The sequence below is a fragment of the Pinus tabuliformis genome, chromosome 7 (genome assembly GCF_031772625.1).
Source record: "Pinus tabuliformis cultivar Carrire ecotype Pingquan chromosome 7, CPIR1, whole genome shotgun sequence".
NCBI classification, from domain to species: Eukaryota; Viridiplantae; Streptophyta; class Pinopsida; order Pinales; family Pinaceae; genus Pinus; species Pinus tabuliformis.
Genome location: NC_142293.1, coordinates 856,993,709 through 857,013,022, shown reverse-complemented (window position 1 = coordinate 857,013,022; position 19,314 = coordinate 856,993,709).

The window sequence follows — 19,314 nt, the reverse complement described above, 5'->3', positions numbered from 1 at the left end:
CAAGCCCATTGGTTGCATGGCCCTTACAGGCGAAGTGGGAAGACGCATAAAGCTAATGGCGGTCCGAGCTCTTGAACGTACCTTTATCTTCCAAGTATACAATAATGCATCAACAAAGGAAAGTAGTCTGATATTTAAAAGAAATGACCATGTTCCATAATTTCATCAAGGCATTCACAAATTTATAGAAGTGCATTCTTTGTAAATGTTTTTGATAAAATTATGGACCCTTATCTAAATTCCTGATAAGGGTATAAATACTATTCTAACTAATGTTCAAAAATAGATTATACAAAAATTTGAGGAGGTTTCAAACAACCTTCCTCCTAACTAGTCAACTAACTCTAAAAATAAAAGTGACTTGATGAGCAGAGGTTATAATGATGACTTGTTGTCTACCAGCTTCTCTTTTAAATCACATATATTGGCCATCGATTTCACTTGAGGAGGTGCCCCAAACTGTGTTCTGACCTGTCTTGTGAAAATAACATCTGTGAGAGGTGGCATCATCCATTGAGTTGAATGGAGTGAGTAGTTGAGGGTCATGATTTGGCTATGTGGCTTGACAAGGTATTGCCAATATGCCTCCCAGTCAGTCTTTTCTAACTTTGCGATCACTTCCCTTTGGATTTTTTCTCTTTCCTTCCAGCTTTTATGCAAGTCATTTAAATCTGGTAGTATTTTTGGGTTACCTTCTTTCACTAGGTTGGTGGCATGCAAAGTGTGGTTTACTACTTTTACTATGTTCTTTGACACCCCTGCTTCTCTTGCCACTACTAATTCAACTTGCTTGATCCACGCATCCCAATCCGTGAAATGAATGTCCTTATGTGTCTCATCAATCTCAGATAGATTAGCTCTCCTTCCTTCTGTGTTTCTTGCCATTCAATGAATTATGAGATCCTTGTATTTAAATCATTAAATTCAGTTCTTTGGTCAATCGCCTTATGCGTTAACTGATCACTGGTGATAAGATATGGAGAAATATGCGACATTCTTTGGAAAAAATGCTCTTTCTATTTTGATAGAAGGGAATTTAGCTCTAGTGCCTCTTTGATGAATTCATCGATAGTAGGGGCATATTCATATTTTTCCATGGCTTCTTGCAATTCTTGAATTTGCATGTTGTTCACAGAAATTTTTGCTTCATGGCTTATCTTTAACACTTCCATATTCTGTTGTAATTAAGCGATTTGTTCAACAACTTGTTGGTTTAGATTTGCTTTTTCAATTTGCAGTTGTTTCTTGAGTTTCACTCTCTTCTCTTCCCTCTCCCTTAACAAAATAAATATCTTTGTAGCTTTATCCATGGTGGTAGCTGCATATGCCCTTGTAAACTGTGAGAGTCTGGTCAAGTTTTCAGCTGGATTGGAAGGAATATCCTTCCAGACTATATCCATTGGCTCATTCTCAGGTGGGATCTCGGGTGTCTCTACCCTCCTTCTTTGCCTCTGTCCCCTTACTATAGCCTTGTGAAGTGGGATGTAGAACACATCTAAAGGAGGAATTTTAGTCACCTTCAGGAAAATATCTGATGTGGGTAAAGCAACAATGATTCCTGTCTGCTGTGAACTTGTCCATTTCTCATCCATTGGCTCAGACTCTATAATTTTATGGCTATGAAGAGGAGTGTTATATTCTATGGTTTCCTGGGCATATTTTGTCTTAGGAGTGTCTTGTATGTTTTTATTGAATTGGTTCCATTCTTGCTCCAAACTACTACTTTTGATCTCAAAACTGGTATCTTTATTCAGGTCACTTATGACCTGCTTTTCGGCCCATGTTCTACTAGATTCTGTTGTATTCTTGGTGTCTTAGGCTTTTGTTGTATCTAGTGCTTTCCTTGTGTCCACTTGAGATTCTATACAAGAATTTTGTCCCTCGATGTTGACAGTTACACTGGGTGTAGGTTTATCCTCGGTTTTTAACAAATGCAATGGAATTATTTCGAGCCTTTTGTTTTTGAATTCCTGAAAGCTTTCAAAATCTTTAGTATTCAGATTGGCCCTTGCCCACTTGAACACTTTTTTGAATGGTTCAGTTGACTGTAAAATGTCTTCAGAATTATTAGCCTCATGGTTAAAGGGCTTAATCTTCACCGCAGTAGTAATATTATGTGCTATTTTGTTTGGTTGCATGGTTAATATTTGTTAACAAAGAGGAACCACACGAAATGGGAAAAGATGGCCACAATGACTTTTTGTTATCTTTTAGGGTCCGGTTCAACCCTTTTCCCATAGTCTCATGGGCTATTTCTCTTGCTAATAGTTTATCAGAGACATACAGAGGGAGGATATGCGGATCTGTTGTACTGCCCAAAACCCTGATGTATGTAAACCATTCTTCAACAAAATACTTGCCTACTATAAGAAGGTCTGTAGCGAATTCTTTGGAAAACCTAGGGGCTTTCTTATTAAAAATCAATTTATGCAATGGTAAAATAACAGCATGGCATACTTTATAAAAATGGAGTATATAATGGGATTCCCAAATCTGTTTATGGCTGAGATGGATAGGGTAGGGGTCCTGCAAAGTCCATTTCCAACCCATGATTGGAAATTTAGTGCAGAAATAGATGGCATCCATGATATATGCACTGAAATAAAATGGAGGAAGGTTCTCTGTGGAGGAGGATCTCTTCTGACGATACTCAGAGATGGTAGTGGCTAGGTTATCAAATAGGATAGTGGCCCAATTCATTATGTGGGAATTGACATAGGAATCAATTAAAGGAATCCATTCTATGGAAAACTTGGCATTATTAGGTAATCCATATAGCCTACATAACATAGAAGTTTCATAGTTGTAGGGGTTTTCCAAAGAGGCTACGGGATACATACCCATTTTATCATATTTGAACTTGTTCTCAAGTACCCTCTAGCCTTGGATCATTTTGAAATGTTCTTCATTTTTCTTTGCGAATTTGGCCAGGTATGACTTGTCATATATGTCTTGAGAGTCGGGTATATGATACATTTGCTTCAGGTCTTTAGCTTTGAATGACTTGATGAGATCTTTCCTCGAGTTCCTGAATTGCTTGTCTCCAATACTGAGAGTTTCCACCACCCACCTAATCATGTCAATATATGGGAGTATTTTAGCTCTCACTCCTATTCTGTGAAGGAAGTAATAGGCAACATCTTTGAATTGGATTCCCAAACGTTTTATTGAGTCAACCGTTGCCTTTATGACAGTAATTTTAGGACATTCATCTTCAAGCCTATTGTATATGACTTCCCATGTTGTCGCTCCTCGATTGGCCCTGCAAATTGTATTAGCGAATATAGGCGACATTTCTGATAGATCAGACTCTGTAATGCTTTGATTCTTATATTTTTGCATCTCTTGCATAATGACATGTATTTTGAAGCTTTCCTAAAATGGAAGAGATATATTAGCACAGATGATATAGGAAAATTAAGGATGAAAACTTTCTGAAATGACTTCGAATCATGGGAAGATTTTGAACGAGATATTCAGTGTTAACTAGCCATAGCTTGAAACATCATTACCTCTCTTCGGGCTGCTAAACATTAATTACCCTGTCAAACCACTCATTATTATATTCAAACACAAACTTCCCATGGTTCATGCTTTATTTGCACATCGCAACTTTTAAATGTTGTAATTTAATGTTGCCTTGAGATAATGCGAAATGTGATTGCAAAAATCGCAATATCACATTTCACAAATCATTAAAGGATGACGCAATGACATGCATTATTTACTTGCGACTCTGCAAAGTGTGATCATGTGTTCTCAAGGCATCCTGATCAAAGTATCACAGCGGGGGGCTTCATCGTATATTGCATTTTGGTATTTTCTTAAATATGTCAGCTTTGGAAATAGACATGGCAATTCATGGATTCAGATCAGCTCAATATAGAGGCTAAAAACACAATAAATACCCACTTAGGGTAAGTGCAAAATACACAAGAGAATTCATAATTTATCTCTGAAATTTCGAGCTATTAAAGGAGCAAAACATCTGCATCAAAGGTGGGATAGATCTAGGGTTTAACTGCTACCTCAGATGGGTATAAGTAGCAGAAGAACCTGGGCTAGTATGATAGCAACACATATGATCTCAGGATCCAAGAAGCACATGACAAGAAGATACAAGAAGTTTTGTGCTAGTCTCATTCTCGACATACCTATAGGTGTTGTCAAGTTGGATGTCGGATGGATGGAGTAGAAAGGACTTCGATGAGGATGCAGTATATTCTCAGCATATCATAATTCATGTGATGACAATCTCAACACACACACACACACATATATATGCTCCTACTACCTCACATACCTCAAGGGCAATGATATAGTTGGTTACAGTATTGGTGAAATCAAAGATGTAGTCCTAATCGCAGTAATCTCATTACAATGAGCAATATCACAACCCTTTTGTAATAACAAGAAACAATAATAACCATTATAGTCTCACATCAATAAAAGGGTAAGGATCTATAACGTTATCAAACTCTTGATAGATGTATATGATGATAAAAGACTCATAGTCTCAACATAAGGAGGATCACAGTGATCCCTCAGTTATCCTTACATTCTTGACATATATATATCATGAAATACAATCTTGGTATATGATCTTAGCTAGAGTACAATGATGGAGATATGATGAATCAGTCATCATAGTTATTGTCACAGTGAAGACCTCAACAACTTGATGAAGAGGCAAGACTTGAGTAATGCAGTAGTGATGGCTTCAATGGTGCAAAAATCATGATGATCTCAACAGTGGCAGAGTAAGGGATTGATGTTTTGATCTTGGAGAGGAAAAATTTATCAAGGGTCATGGTCTTGGTATTCATCAATTGGAATCTCTCTAAAAAGAATTTTGCGTGGGTTTTTCTCTCCAGGAGGGAGAGGTTTTGGCCTTGGCAGAAAGCCAAATATTTTGTGTTCACATTTCTTTTGTTTTGATAGCAGTTTGATGAAGTAAGCAATCACACTAATTATGAAGAGAATATTAATCTAATATAAATTGTATAAGCACTTCGCGAATTGTTATCATGTTAAGAAGAATCACTCTAATTTATGAATGCCCTAGATTCTTCAACATGGTATCAAAGCGATTGGGTTTAGAAGTAAAAAGTGGGTAGAAAAAGACATGCAGAGATCAAGGTTCAAGAAAAGGAATGTCAAGAGCTACATCTTGATAAAACCCTAGATCAAGGGATTCAAAGATCAAGACCTAGATCTAAGAGTTAGCCTACATCATCCAGTCTACAACATCAACGGATTTTGAAATACACAATCAGAGGATGAAGTAGTCAAATCTCAAGATGCATAGCAACAACTTTGGTGACTCCCACAATTTTGATCCATAGTGATCTCAATCATCTCACAATGGCATGATATCAACATACCAGTGATTGGATCCTTTGAATAAAGAAAATTTTTGACAACTCAGATTCCTACTCAAAGAAACAGATCATCTACAACATAATGTTCAAGAATGGGCCTCACTACACTTCAGTCATAATTTGTACTCAAGTCAATGTTGCATGCTACAAGGTTCCTTATGGAGCCCAATTACATAAATCAAGATAGCTTGAAGGCAAAGGAGGCAATCTGCATATCAAAGATCTCAGTCGAAGGAAGCACCAATATGTCTACTCCAACTGTTGCCAACTTGATCAAGGTGAATATTTCATCTTCACAATCAAGTAAGTACCTTTTTCATTTTATAATCAAGTTTGGTTTTATGACTTCATGATTGCAAGAAGACCTATATATTGGATGGGTCATCAAGGGTCTTGCAAGGAATAAGAAGGATTGTCATAATCCTTAGAGAAGTCAGTACATCAAGGTCTCCTTTGAATTCATGAGAACTGTTAAGGTTCTCTCTTTCCTATAAAGTAAGAAAGGAGACATAAGAAGGATACATGAAATTCTAGAGTGTATACTATCTGAAATGAAGTAAAGAAGAATGAAGAAATATCTTCATAAGATCTCAATTGCAAGATCTAGAAAATATGGTGAAAGAATAATCATCATTGATAAGAAAGGTATCAATTGTCCATCAACAAGAAGGTTACTTCAATCAACAGTTTGTGGTCTCTATGCCAGATAGAGAAATACAAGTTGATAGGACTCAAATAAGTGTAGATAAGTAAAGGAAGGTTGACAAGACATAATAGTACTATGGAAGAGGAGCTCATATTGCTGAAAGGGTGGAGGAAGCTGAAGAAAAGGACCAAGGAAAGAGGGAGTAGCAGATCTCTAAGTGAGATGGTGTCCCTCACCAAAAGGATCCTATCATAGGCTTCAAAATCCCTTGCAGATATGACCATGATAAGAAGATGCTTTGTGGCATCATGGAAACAAGAGATCATATGGGAATCATGAAGGACATAGATCTTGGGAATGTAGTTGAATATCAAAGGAAAGGAAGAAGTCATCTAGGTCAAAGTGAACATTTTCCAGATGGAGATATACTAGATCCTAAAGCGTCTCTGATAAAAACCTCAGTGGAGGATCCCCTAGTCCGGGAAGGCAGAAAATGTCTCATCAGGAAATCCAACTTTTGGAATTCATGAAACGATGGTCCACTGACATGAGAAATGAAGCAGATCAAGGGATTGAAGATCTTTTCAATCAAGAATGCTATTGGAATAAGCCTGAAGGAAAAATGAGGTATGTATGCTTGTATTTGTATTTAATATTGTAATGTCATGATATATGGTTGCAGGTATCATAGATCAAGAATGATCAAGAAGAAAAAGATATCCTTCTTTGAAAGGATGTAGAAAGAAATAATTCACATTAGATGAAATCAACAGATCTCTCAAATCCAAAATCTTATCCCTGTATGGAGGGGATACTTGGAGTGATATCCTTTCACTTGAAAGTTTTAGAGTGAGGATAAAAAGAAGAGCTGCAGATCCTGCCCGATTGCTCTTCTTTTATCATCATTCTTCAACCCTGATGATGGATCCCACTTGGGATTCGAAACGTTGGTACAAAAATGTTTATACTGTGGATTCTCCGATCAATTCAAAAGATAAAAACCACAGATCTCTCAAATCCAAAATCTTATCCCTGTACGGAGGGGATACTTGGAGTGATATCCTTTCACTCGAAAGTTTTAGAGTGAGGATAAAAAGAAGAGCTGCAGATCCTGCCCGATTGCTCTTCTTTTATCATCATTCTTCAACCCTGATGATGGATCCCACTTGGGATTCGAAACGTTGGTACAAAAATGTTTATACTGTGGATTCTCCGATCAATTCAAAAGATAAAAACCACAGATCTCTCAAATCCAAAATCTTATCCCTGTACGGAGGGGATACTTGGAGTGATATCCTTTCACTCGAAAGTTTTAGAGTGAGGATAAAAAGAAGAGCTGCAGATCCTGCCCGATTGCTCTTCTTTTATCATCATTCTTCAACCCTGATGATGGATCCCACTTGGGATTCGAAACGTTGGTACAAAAATGTTTATACTGTGGATTCTCCGATCAATTCAAAAGATAAAAACCACAGATCTCTCAAATCCAAAATCTTATCCCTGTATGGAGGGGATACTTGGAGTGATATCCTTTCACTCGAAAGTTTTAGAGTGAGGATAAAAAGAAGAGCTGCAGATCCTGCCCAATTGCTCTTCTTTTCTCATCATTCTTCAACCCTGATGATGGATCCCACTTGGGATTCGAAACGTTGGTACAAAAATGTTTATACTGTGGATTCTCCGATCAATTCAAAAGATAAAAACCACAGATCTCTCAAATCCAAAATATTATCCCTGTACGGAGGGATACTTGGAGTGATATCCTTTCACTCGAAAGTTTTAGAGTGAGGATAAAAAGAAGAGCTGCAGATCCTGCCCGATTTCTCTTCTTTTATCATCATTCTTCAACCCTGATGATGGATCCCACTTGGGATTCGAAACGTTGGTACAAAAATGTTTATATTGTGGATTCTCCGATCAATTCAAAAGATAAAAACCACAGATCTCTCAAATCCAAAATCTTATCCCTGTACGGAGGGGATACTTGGAGTGATATCCTTTCACTCGAAAGTTTTAGAGTGAGGATAAAAAGAAGAGCTGCAGATTCTGCCTGTTTGCTCTTCTTTTATCATCATTCTTCAACCCTGATGATGGATCCCACTTGGGATTCGAAACGTTGGTACAAAAATGTTTATACTGTGGATTCTCCGGTCAATTCAAAAGATAAAAACCACAGATCTCTCAAATCCAAAATCTTATCCATGTACGGAAGGGATACTTGGAGTGATATCCTTTCACTCGAAAGTTTTACAGTGAGGATAAAAAGAAGAGTTGCAGATCCTGCCCGATTGCTCTTCTTTTATCATCATTCTTCAACCCTAATGATGGATCCCACTTGGGATTCGAAACGTTGGTACAAAAATGTTTATACTGTGGATTCTTCGATCAATTCAAAAGATAAAAACCACAGATCTCTCAAATCCAAAATCTTATCCCTGTACGGAGGGGATACTTGGAGTGATATCCTTTCACTCGAAAGTTTTAGAGTGAGGATAAAAAGAAGAGCTGCAGATCCTACCCGATTTCTCTTCTTTTATCATCATTCTTCAACCCTGATGATGGATCCCACTTGGGATTCGAAACGTTGGTACAAAAATGTTTATACTGTGGATTCTCCGATCAATTCAAAAGATGAAAACCACAGATCTCTCAAATCCAAAATCTTATCCCTGTACGGAGGGGATACTTGGAGTGATATCCTTTCACTCGAAAGTTTTAGAGTGAGGATAAAAAGAAGAGCTGCAGATCCTGCCCGATTGCTCTTCTTTTATCATCATTCTTCAACCCTGATGATGGATCCCACTTGGGATTCGAAACGTTGGTACAAAAATGTTTATACTGTGGATTCTCCGATCAATTCAAAAGATAAAAACCACAGATCTCTCAAATCCAAAATCTTATCCCTGTACGGAGGGGATACTTGGAGTGATATCCTTTCACTCGAAAGTTTTAGAATGAGGATAAAAAGAAGAGCTGCAGATCCTGCCCGATTGCTCTTCTTTTATCATCATTCTTCAACCCTGATGATGGATCCCACTTGGGATTCGAAACATTGGTACAAAAATGTTTATACTGTTGATTCTCCGATCAATTCAAAAAAAAATCAACATAATATGTCCTCATATGAAGAATGAGGTGGTTGGCTACAATTGAAGAACTCCGATTGAACGCTATTGGGAATGAAATATGTGAGGATGGAAGAGATCATGAAATATGAAACCATGATGAAGGCATAAAACATTCGAAAAGATTATGAAGATTTGACCAGGAAATCTCCCGGAAATATGTGATGACTCTAATGGAAGTCTGAAAAGATGAAGACCCTTGACAATAGATATCGTGGGAGATGTGCAACATGTATGCGGGATGTTGATACCTACAAGAAGATGTCACTAGAGAATAACATCACCAAAATGATAATATTTTATTTGTTTTTGGTGTCTAGCCTCTTAGAGAAAGTTTGGGTATGTGTGCAGGGCTATGATAAGAAGAGTTGTGAAGAATGTCACAACTATGCACCTCGTGATCTAGAACAATCACTGTTGAAGGAAAGGTGAAGATAGATGGCCCTATGACGGAAGCCCCAGATATAGAACTAAGGAGGATACTTTCCGAGATGGCATGATGGAGGAAATTGATGGATGGTTGAACCCTACATGTGAAGAAATTGATGACATCAAAGTCTTGAATCATCAGTCAACTAGAAGAGCCTATAAAGTATTGATGATAGAGTCCCTGGGTAAGAGGGAGCTCTGGGAGGTTCCTATGAGTAAAGGAACTCGAGCAAGTTTCTAAGTGAAGAGAAAGTTGGAACTCATCCCTGCTTAAGAGGGAGAGTTAGACACAACATTCTTCTCTTCAGTTTGGAAGAAAGAATGGAGGATAGTGTAATCATCTAGCATCTGACACTCTTTTAGGATGTGGTAGGGCATCTAAGACAAGAATGGGCAAGAGGATCAACATTCTTGAGGACTGGGAACCCAAGATGAGAATAGTCCTAGTAGGGCATACTCGGGGAACACCTGGGTGGGTATGACCCTAAGAGAAATAATGATGATGCGTGTCTATGAGTGATTGATCTCGCTAGCATTGCGTGCTCTGATCTAAGTGAGAGATAGAGTTGTTAGTCAAGGCCTTGCTATATGAAACAATGTTGATTGAAATGATGGTATAACAGATGGATTGCAAATCTTATTCTTCTTATGGGAAATTCTTCAGATTGAGAATGACCAAGTACCATTATGAATACCTCCCTAGTTAAGAGGGAGTGTTGAAGAAAGTGTAACTAGGTTCAGTCTTCATGATGACATGATCTTTTTAACTTATCTAATAAAGAGAATAAATTATTTTTGTATATCTTTTTACATGGGTTTCATGAGCAAGAAGTGTCATTAGGTCAAAGGGTTCTTCTTGATGTCTTTAGGATTTTATTATTATGTCAAAGAGTCATGTCATGTGTAGAGAAGCTCTTTAAGAGCCTATGTAAAATGTATTTATGTCAAAGAAGCCGTCCATGACCAGGATCATTCCTCGATTAGAAAGCACAAGAATTCTAGAAGAAAAACAAAATATAGATCATCATGTCAGCTCCAAAATATCAATTACATACATATTTACACTTCATGTCGGCTTGAGAAATAGACATGTCGGTTCATGGATTCACGTCGGTTCAATATAGAGGCACAAAAAACCATAAATACCCACTTAGGGTTTGAGAAAAACACACAAGAGAATTTTCAATTTATCTCTAAAATTTCGGGTGATTAAAGGAGCAAAAGACCTGCATCAAAGGTGGGATAGATCTAGGGTTTGACTGCTATCTCAGATGGGTATAAGGAGAAGAAGAACCCGGGCTAGTCTCATAGAAACACATATGATCTCAGAGATCCAAGAAATGCATGACAAGAAGATACAAGAAGTTATGTGTTAGTCTCATTCTTGACATACATGTAGGTGCAGTCAAGTTGGATCTCAAATGGATGGAGAAGAAAGGACTTCGGATGAGGATGCAATACGTTATCAGCATAATCATAATTCCTATGATGACAATCTTGACATACATACATACATACATATATATATATATATACATATATATATATATATATATATATATATATATATATATATATATATACAGATATAGATATATATATATGTTCTCCTACTACCTCGCATACCTCAAGGACAATGATATAGTTGGTTACAATATTGGTGAAATCAAAGATACAGTCCTAATCGTAGCAACCTCATTGCAATGAGCAGTATCACAACCCTTTTGTAATAAGAAGAAACAATATTAACCATTACAGCCTCGACAACAATAAGAGGGTAAGGATCTATAACGTTATCAAAGTATTGATAGATGCATATGATGATAAAAGACTCACAATATTGACATAAGGAGGATCACAGTGATCCCTTAGTTATTCTTACAGTCTCCACATATATATCGCATGAAATACACTCTTGGTATATGATCTTAGCTAGAGTATAATGATGGAGATATGATGGATCAATCATCATAGTGATTGTCATAGTGAAGACCTATGTAACTTGATGAATAGGCAAGATCTCAGTAATGCATCAGTGATGGCTATAATGGTGCAGCAATCATGTTGATCTCAGTAGTGGCAGCGTATTGGATTGATGTCTTGATCTTGGAGAGGCAGAGTGTATCAAGGCTCATGGTCTTGGTATTCATAAATTGGAATCTCTATCAGAAGAAATTTGCATGGGTTTTCCTCTCCAAGAGGGAGAGGTTTTTGCCTTGGAAGAAAGCCAAATATTTTGTGTTCTTGTCCCTTTTGTTTTGGTAGCAGTTTGATGAAGTAAAAAATCACACTAATTATGAAGAGAAGATCAAGCTAATATAAATTGTATAAACACTTCACAAATTGTTATCATGTTAAGAAGAATCAATCTAATTTATGAATTCCCTAGATTCTTCAACAATATGATGCATGAGGTGGTTGAAAAAATTGGAGGAATTATGAGTGGAAGTTCCTAGAAGGAAATGTGTGAAGAAAGAAAGGAAGAGTTAATGAAATATGCAATTATGGAAAAGGAAATCAACATTCGAGGACTGAGATATTTGACTAGGATATCTCCATGAAATATATGAAGACTTTGATGAAGTCTGAAAAAGAAAGAGCCCTTGAAAATATATATCTTTTGTAGATATGTCAATGTGTATGAAGGATGTTGATGTGAGCTAGAAGATGCCATGATGAAAGACCATCACAAAAGTAATTTTGATTTAATGTTCATTACTTATTTTTGAATGATATATGGATGGGCTCATGAAAGGTTTCCAAGGGAAGAGATATGGATATCTTCCACCACTGATATCTATGTAGTAGGATGAAAGAGCCTTAAGGAAACATGGCATGAAGAAGGAAGCATGGGATGAAGGAAGGCCATATATGAACTGGTGGATCACTTTCTAATGAAAGGAATAATGACATGACTGACTCATGGATAAAAGTGATGGATGGGTTTTTCTCTACGAAGAAGTCCCAAAAACATGAAGACTCTTGAATAAAGAAATGAAGTTCATGACATCATTAGGAGGAGTCCTTCAAGTAGCTGGTTGTCCCATCATATCCATGACCTAAAGAGTTGTTGTATGTCCCTAATTAAGAGGGAGTTTAGAAACAAGTTTCTAACTTGCTAGAAACTTTGAAGCAAATTGCTAAGCTAAGAGGGAGCTTATGTACATTCCTCCCATAGGAATGAGTACATTCCTTCATATGAATTGGTATATTCTCCCTAATTAAGAGCAGGAGATAGAGACATCATTCTTGTCTTCACTTGGGAAGACATAATGGAGGATTAGGTAAACATATGGTATCAAATACTCTTTGAGGATGAGTTAGGGAAACTGAGATAGGAGTAGTCATGAAGGGCCGGTATTTTATGAGGATTGAGAATCCAAGATATGAATAGAATTGGTGGAACATACTCTGAGAGAACTCAGGTGGGGTATGTTCCAAGAGAGACAATGATGAAGGTGTCTATACATAATTGGTCTTGCTAGCATTGTGCTATGATCTAGTGGAGAGATAGAGTTGTTAGTGAAGGCCTTGCTATGTGCCAATGCCAGTTGATACGATGCTATACAGATGGGTTACCAATCCAACTCTTCTTATGATGATTCTTTATATTGAGAATGTCCAAGTACTTTGTATGGATTATGAATACCTCCCTAGTTAAGAGGGAGTGTTGAAAAGTGTAACTAGGTGTGGTCTTAATAATGACATGTGTAACTATCATTTTATGACATTAATGAAAATGGAGAAAATGAATTTATTTTTTGTAATGCGTGTCTCATGGGTTTGATGAGCAAAGAATTTTGTTTGTAGTTAAGGCTCCCATTATGAGCCCGTAGGATTGGTCATAAAGTCAATTGAGTCAATGTCATGTATGAAAGACCCTTGTGGAGAATGGTACATATGTATGTGAGTCATTGAAAGAGTCAAAAAACCCTCCAACATCAAGCTCAAACACCTCCAACAAGTAGGCCTTAAGATGAAGTAATAAACCTACACCAAATGACATGTTGGCCTAAGACTCTCTCAAGTTGGCTTATTTCCATGGGAAAACCACTATAAATAGGTAGCTCGACCTTCATTTGTGGATAATATTTCCGGTCAAGATCTAAAGTGAAAAAGGAAGTGCGAGTATCATATAAGAAGATCCCCCATCCAAGAAAAGAATAAAGAACAAGAAACCAAGTTACTTTGGATCTGTTTTAGGGCTATTATTTGTCACACATGCGAAGAGGAGAGGCATCATCTACTACAAAAGAAGCCGAGAGTATTACAGAAAACTAAATTAGGGAGGAGGACAAGTAAGAAGGAAGACGAGTTGAAGTAAAAGAAGTATACATGCAAAGAAAAGGAAACAAGGGCACAAATGTAGGTGGCGACACTTCCCACGTGCTGCAACTAGGGCTTCTGAAATAAGCTGAGAATTTTAGGAATCCAAAATCTGAAGGGTAGCCGAGTAGGAGAGAGAAGTTAGCAGTTGACCATCATTGACTCAAAGAAGAAGAGGTTAAGCACATAGTAGAAGACCATGGGCCATCTCCCTAGTACCCTTAAGGGTCAATTTGAGGGATAATATGATAGAAAAACTCCTTCGAGATAACTGGTATCTAAGGGTTATATCCGTGCTCTAGAGTGGAAAAAAGATAAATGTAAAGTTTGAGGGCTATACCCTTGAACTGGATGGGCTATTAATATTTCATGGAAGAATGTACATCCATAACGAAGGGAATGTATGAGGAACCATCCTTGAAGAGTCATGTAGAGCACTTTACAATGCACACCCTGACGTGAAGAAGATGTGTGCTAACATGAAGAAATTTTTCTTTTGGGTAGGTATGATGTGTGCCATAGTCTAGTTTTTTGCTAGATGTCTTGAATGTAAGAAAGGAAAGCATTACCATCGCCACCTTGCAAGACTCCTATGACCACATGAAATTTCTATGTTTAAATGAGATGTCATCTCTATGGATTTTGTTGAAGGTTTTCAACTCATGTCATAAAGGAACAAATCCATCCTAGTCATCGTTGATAAGGTGACCAAAAGTGCCCATTTTAGCCCAATTAAAGAGACATATATTGTCAATCCATCCTAGTAATTGTAAGTAAGTTGACCAAAGGTGCGCATTTTACCCCAATTAAAGAGACTTACATTATTATTGGTGTGGCACGAGTGTTTATAAGTGATGTTATCCACATAGATTACTTGCAGAGACCATTACTCTTAAAGTATCTCTATTTACATCTAACTTTTAGAAAACTTTGTAATGAGAAGGGATAGAGGAATTTCTCACCATGTAACCTCCAAACTTAAAGTCATGAGAGGGCATGAGAAGTTTGTGACGGTTTGTTCCTTGGATACCTGGCAGATTACAAGTTTATATTTAGTAGCGAATATATAAATATCTTTTTTAAATAAATATACCTATTTATATATGAAATTTTGTTATAATATTGAAATTATATAATAAAATTTTTGAATGACAAAGATATAATTTAGAAACCTCTCCAAAATTTGAAACTCCTCCAAAATTCGAAACTTCTCCAAACTTTTAAATGTAATTCAGAAACTTCTCCAAAATTTTAAAGTATAATTTAGAAACTTCTCCCAAAAAAAATAATAATTTAGAAACTAGCCCGCGAATAGGTTACGCAACCTGCTCTATATGTCGTTATATAATGGAGCTCCATTGGGTTTCACCATCCACAACTGAAGCTCCATTGGGTTCTACAACTGAAGTTTTTTTTTCTCCAGGCTCCCCTTGTTCGATCTTTTTTCTTCCGATTTCTTTTAATCGATTTCAAATACACGGGGAAAGCTAGGTACTTCTTTCATGTTTCTCTATTTCGAGTTTCTGCATTTCGAGTTTGTTTCGTGAAAGTGGTTTGCCCATTTCATGTGTTTTTTATTCCGCTCCTCTCAGCATCAAAAGTGGGTTTTCGTATTGTTTTTTTTACGAAAAATAAAAAAATAAATACGTAAAATATTTATTTATATTAATGGTAAATCCCAAGAGTATATAGAAATGTAACACTTAGTCTAATTGACACCTCTCCTGACTATCAAATTTCCGGACTAAATTGGCCCCGAGTGGTAAGCGCAGCCTGGTGGTGATTAAAATTTCATGTCATTCAAACCATCCATGATTATCATAGTGCCCCTCGCCACATCGCTATTAGCTATATCTTCTCTCATGAAACATATCTTCTGGTAGGTTAGCTATAGACACAAATCCTTATGCCTATTGTATATTTAAAACTTTATAAGTGATATAATAAATTCAAGTATATGGATGCATTTGTACAGTTGCTAGTTCAGAAATTATTAGATTGGAAAAGGAGTTCACAATTCCTTTGGAAAAGGAGTTCACAATTCCTATTTATGAGGTTAACACCTAAAGGTTTCTTTTGAATTTCATTTTTTGTCGTCATTTTTCTTTTTTTTAACCTTTTCTGAGTAGCAATTTAATTATTTTAAGTAATTATAATTTTCAATTTTGCATTTTTTTATTATCTAATTAATTCATCGTTATTATTATTTCATATTTATATCATGTTATGATTTTGTGTTTGTTTTGCAGAAGTGGTTAGAGAAGAAATTAAAATTGAGATGAGAAATACAATGATGAAGAATTTTTCGTTATTTATTTCAATTTTAGTTTTATTCCCTGTAATACATGGTCGAATTGGTTGTGGTTTCTATCCACACTATGATGATGGAAGTGTTAACAGTAATGCGGAGCAGGACATTTCCTATCAGAAGGATGCCAAGGACATTTCCAAGGATGCCACATTTCTAAACCCAAGCCTCCGTAAGGTACCAACTGGTCCTAACCCCTCTCCTCCAACAGCTAGCCTTACTGCCACATTTCTCAACCCAAGCCTCCGTAAGGTACCAACTGGTCCCAACCCATCTCCTCCAACGCCTAGCCTTACTGCCACATTTCTAAACCCAAGCCTCCGTAAGGTACCAATTGGTCCTAACCCCTCTCCTCCAATGCCTAGCCTTACTGCCACATTTCTAAACCCAAGCCTCCGTAAGGTACCAACTGGTCCCAACCCCTCTCCTCCAACGCCTAGCCTTACTGCCACATTTCTAAACCCAATCCTCCGTAAGGTACCAACTGGTCCCAACCCCTCTCCTCCAACGCCTAGCCTTACTACCACATTTCTAAATCCAAGCCTCCGTAAGGTACCAACTGGTCCCAACCCCTCTCCTCCAATGCCTAGCCTTACTGAAACATTTCTAAACCCAAGCCTCCGTAAGGTACCAACTGGTCCCAACCCATCTCCTCCAACGCCTAGCCTTACTGCCACATTTCTAAACCCAAGCCTCCGTAAGGTACCAACTGGTCCTAACCCCTCTCCTCTAATGCCTAGCCTTACTGCCACATTTCTAAACCCAAGCCTCCGTAAGGTACCAACTGGTCCCAACCCCTCTCCTCCAACGCCTAGCCTTACTGCCACATTTCTAAACCCAAGCCTCCGTAAGGTACCAACTGGTCCCAACCCCTCTCCTCCAACGCCTAGCCTTACTACCACATTTCTAAATCCAAGCCTCCGTAAGGTACCAACTGGTCCCAATCCCTCTCCTCCAATGCCTAGCCTTACTGAAACATTTCTAAACCCAAGCCTCCGTAAGGTACCAACTGGTCCCAACCCCTCTCCTCCAACGCCTAGCCTTACTGCCACATTTCTAAACCCAAGCCTCCGTAAGGTACCAACTGGTCCCAACCCCTCTCCTCCAAAGCCTAGCCTTACTGCCACATTTCTAAACCCGAGCCTCCGTAAGGTACCAACTGGTCCCAACCCCTCTCCTCCAATGCCTAGCCTTGCTGCCACATTTCTAAACCCAAGCCTTCGTAAGGTACCAACTGGTCCCAACCCCTCTCCTCCAACGCCTACTCTTACTGCCACATTTCTAAATCCAAGCCTCTGTAAGGCACCATCTAGTCCCAACCCCATAGTCTCTCCTGGAACACCTCCCCTTGCCACTACATTTCTAAACCCAAGCCTTCGTAGGGTACCAGTTGGTCCCAACCCCATAGTCTCTCCTGGAACACCTCCCCTTATTGCTACATTTATAAACCCAAGCCTTCGTAGGGTACCAGTTGGTCCTAATCCCATAGTCTCTCCTGGAACGCCTCCCCTAACTGCCACATTTCTAAACCCAAGCCTTCGTAAGGTACCAACTGGTCCTAACCCCGTACCTCCCCTTATTGCTACATTTATAAACCCAAGCCTTCGTAGGGTACCAGTTGGTCCTAATCCCATAGTCTCTCCTGGAACGCCTCCCCTAACTGCCACATTTCTAAACCCAAGCCTTCGTAAGGTACCAACTGGTCCTAACCCCGTAGTCTCTCCCAGAATGCCTCCCCTTACTATCAAGTTCCCATAGTCTTTGCAATACCTCTAATTACCATAAACGTTCAAACCAAAGTCTCCACAAGGTCTTTTCTATTATTAGTTCTATCTCATTCCACTATCCAAGAAAATGGCTCAATAAAGTTTAGTATGGACTAAATGCTTCTCTTCATCAATTGAAAACACTATGTAAGTATGTAGTTCTCTTCATCAATTGAAAACATAATGTAAGTATGAAGTTATGTTCTAACTGCATTTTCGTAAGTTGTAAGAATCTAATAACATGTGGCTTGGTTCCAATATGTTTATGTGTTTAGTTTGTATTTGGAGAAATAACATACCAATGCTTCTCTTTATCATTTATTACACATTAATTTTCATTGTTAGTTTAAATTAACAAGTCAAATGTTAGATGTATGTTAGAAGCTCCAATATAATCATTTGATTATTTTTCATATATATATTTCTCCATATTTGAATTCATTTAAAAATAATAATTTTTATATATTTATGTTTCCATAATTGAATTCAATTTAAAAACAAGTATTATAAAGATTATTCCTCTTCCAATACAAAATGAGAGTTTTGTATTATTTTAGTTTATCAATACAAGAATTTTTTTCAATTATTATTAATTTGTATGAGAAGGATTTATGGGGTTATTTTTTTCCATCCAAATGTCTTTACAACCCTCCACTATGAGGGTGATGTTGTTCTAGTCATAAATTAATGTAAATATTTAAATGTAAGCTAAATATGGAAGAGATATTTTGTTGCCCATAAAATAAAGCATTATCATCTTTTAATACAAAATGAGAGTGTTGTATTATTTTAGTTTATTGACAACAGATTTTTTTGTAATTATTATTAATTTGTAGTATAACATGTGAGAAGGATTTATAGAGTTATTTTTTTTTATCCAAATGTGTTTACAGCCCACTATGAGAGTGATGTTGTTTTTTTATAAATTAATGTAAATATTTATATGTAAACTAAATATGTAAGAAATATTTTGTTTCCCATGAAATAAAGCATTAAATAAAAATATTAATAATAAAACATTATATCACCTCAACTATTAAGTAATAAAAAAAATTAACTCTTCATTCATTTATATTTATATATTTATATATATATATATATATATATATATATATATATATAATGATTCAGATATATATTTCAAAACATATAATCAATCATTTCTAAATATAAAATATATATAAAAATAGTAGTTGTAAATTAAGATTTATTGTACTATAAATTAAAATAATAATTCAAAATAAATATATTTTCTTATATTTATTTATCTATTTATCTATACATATCACCAATTATTTATATTTATATATATATATATATATATATATATATA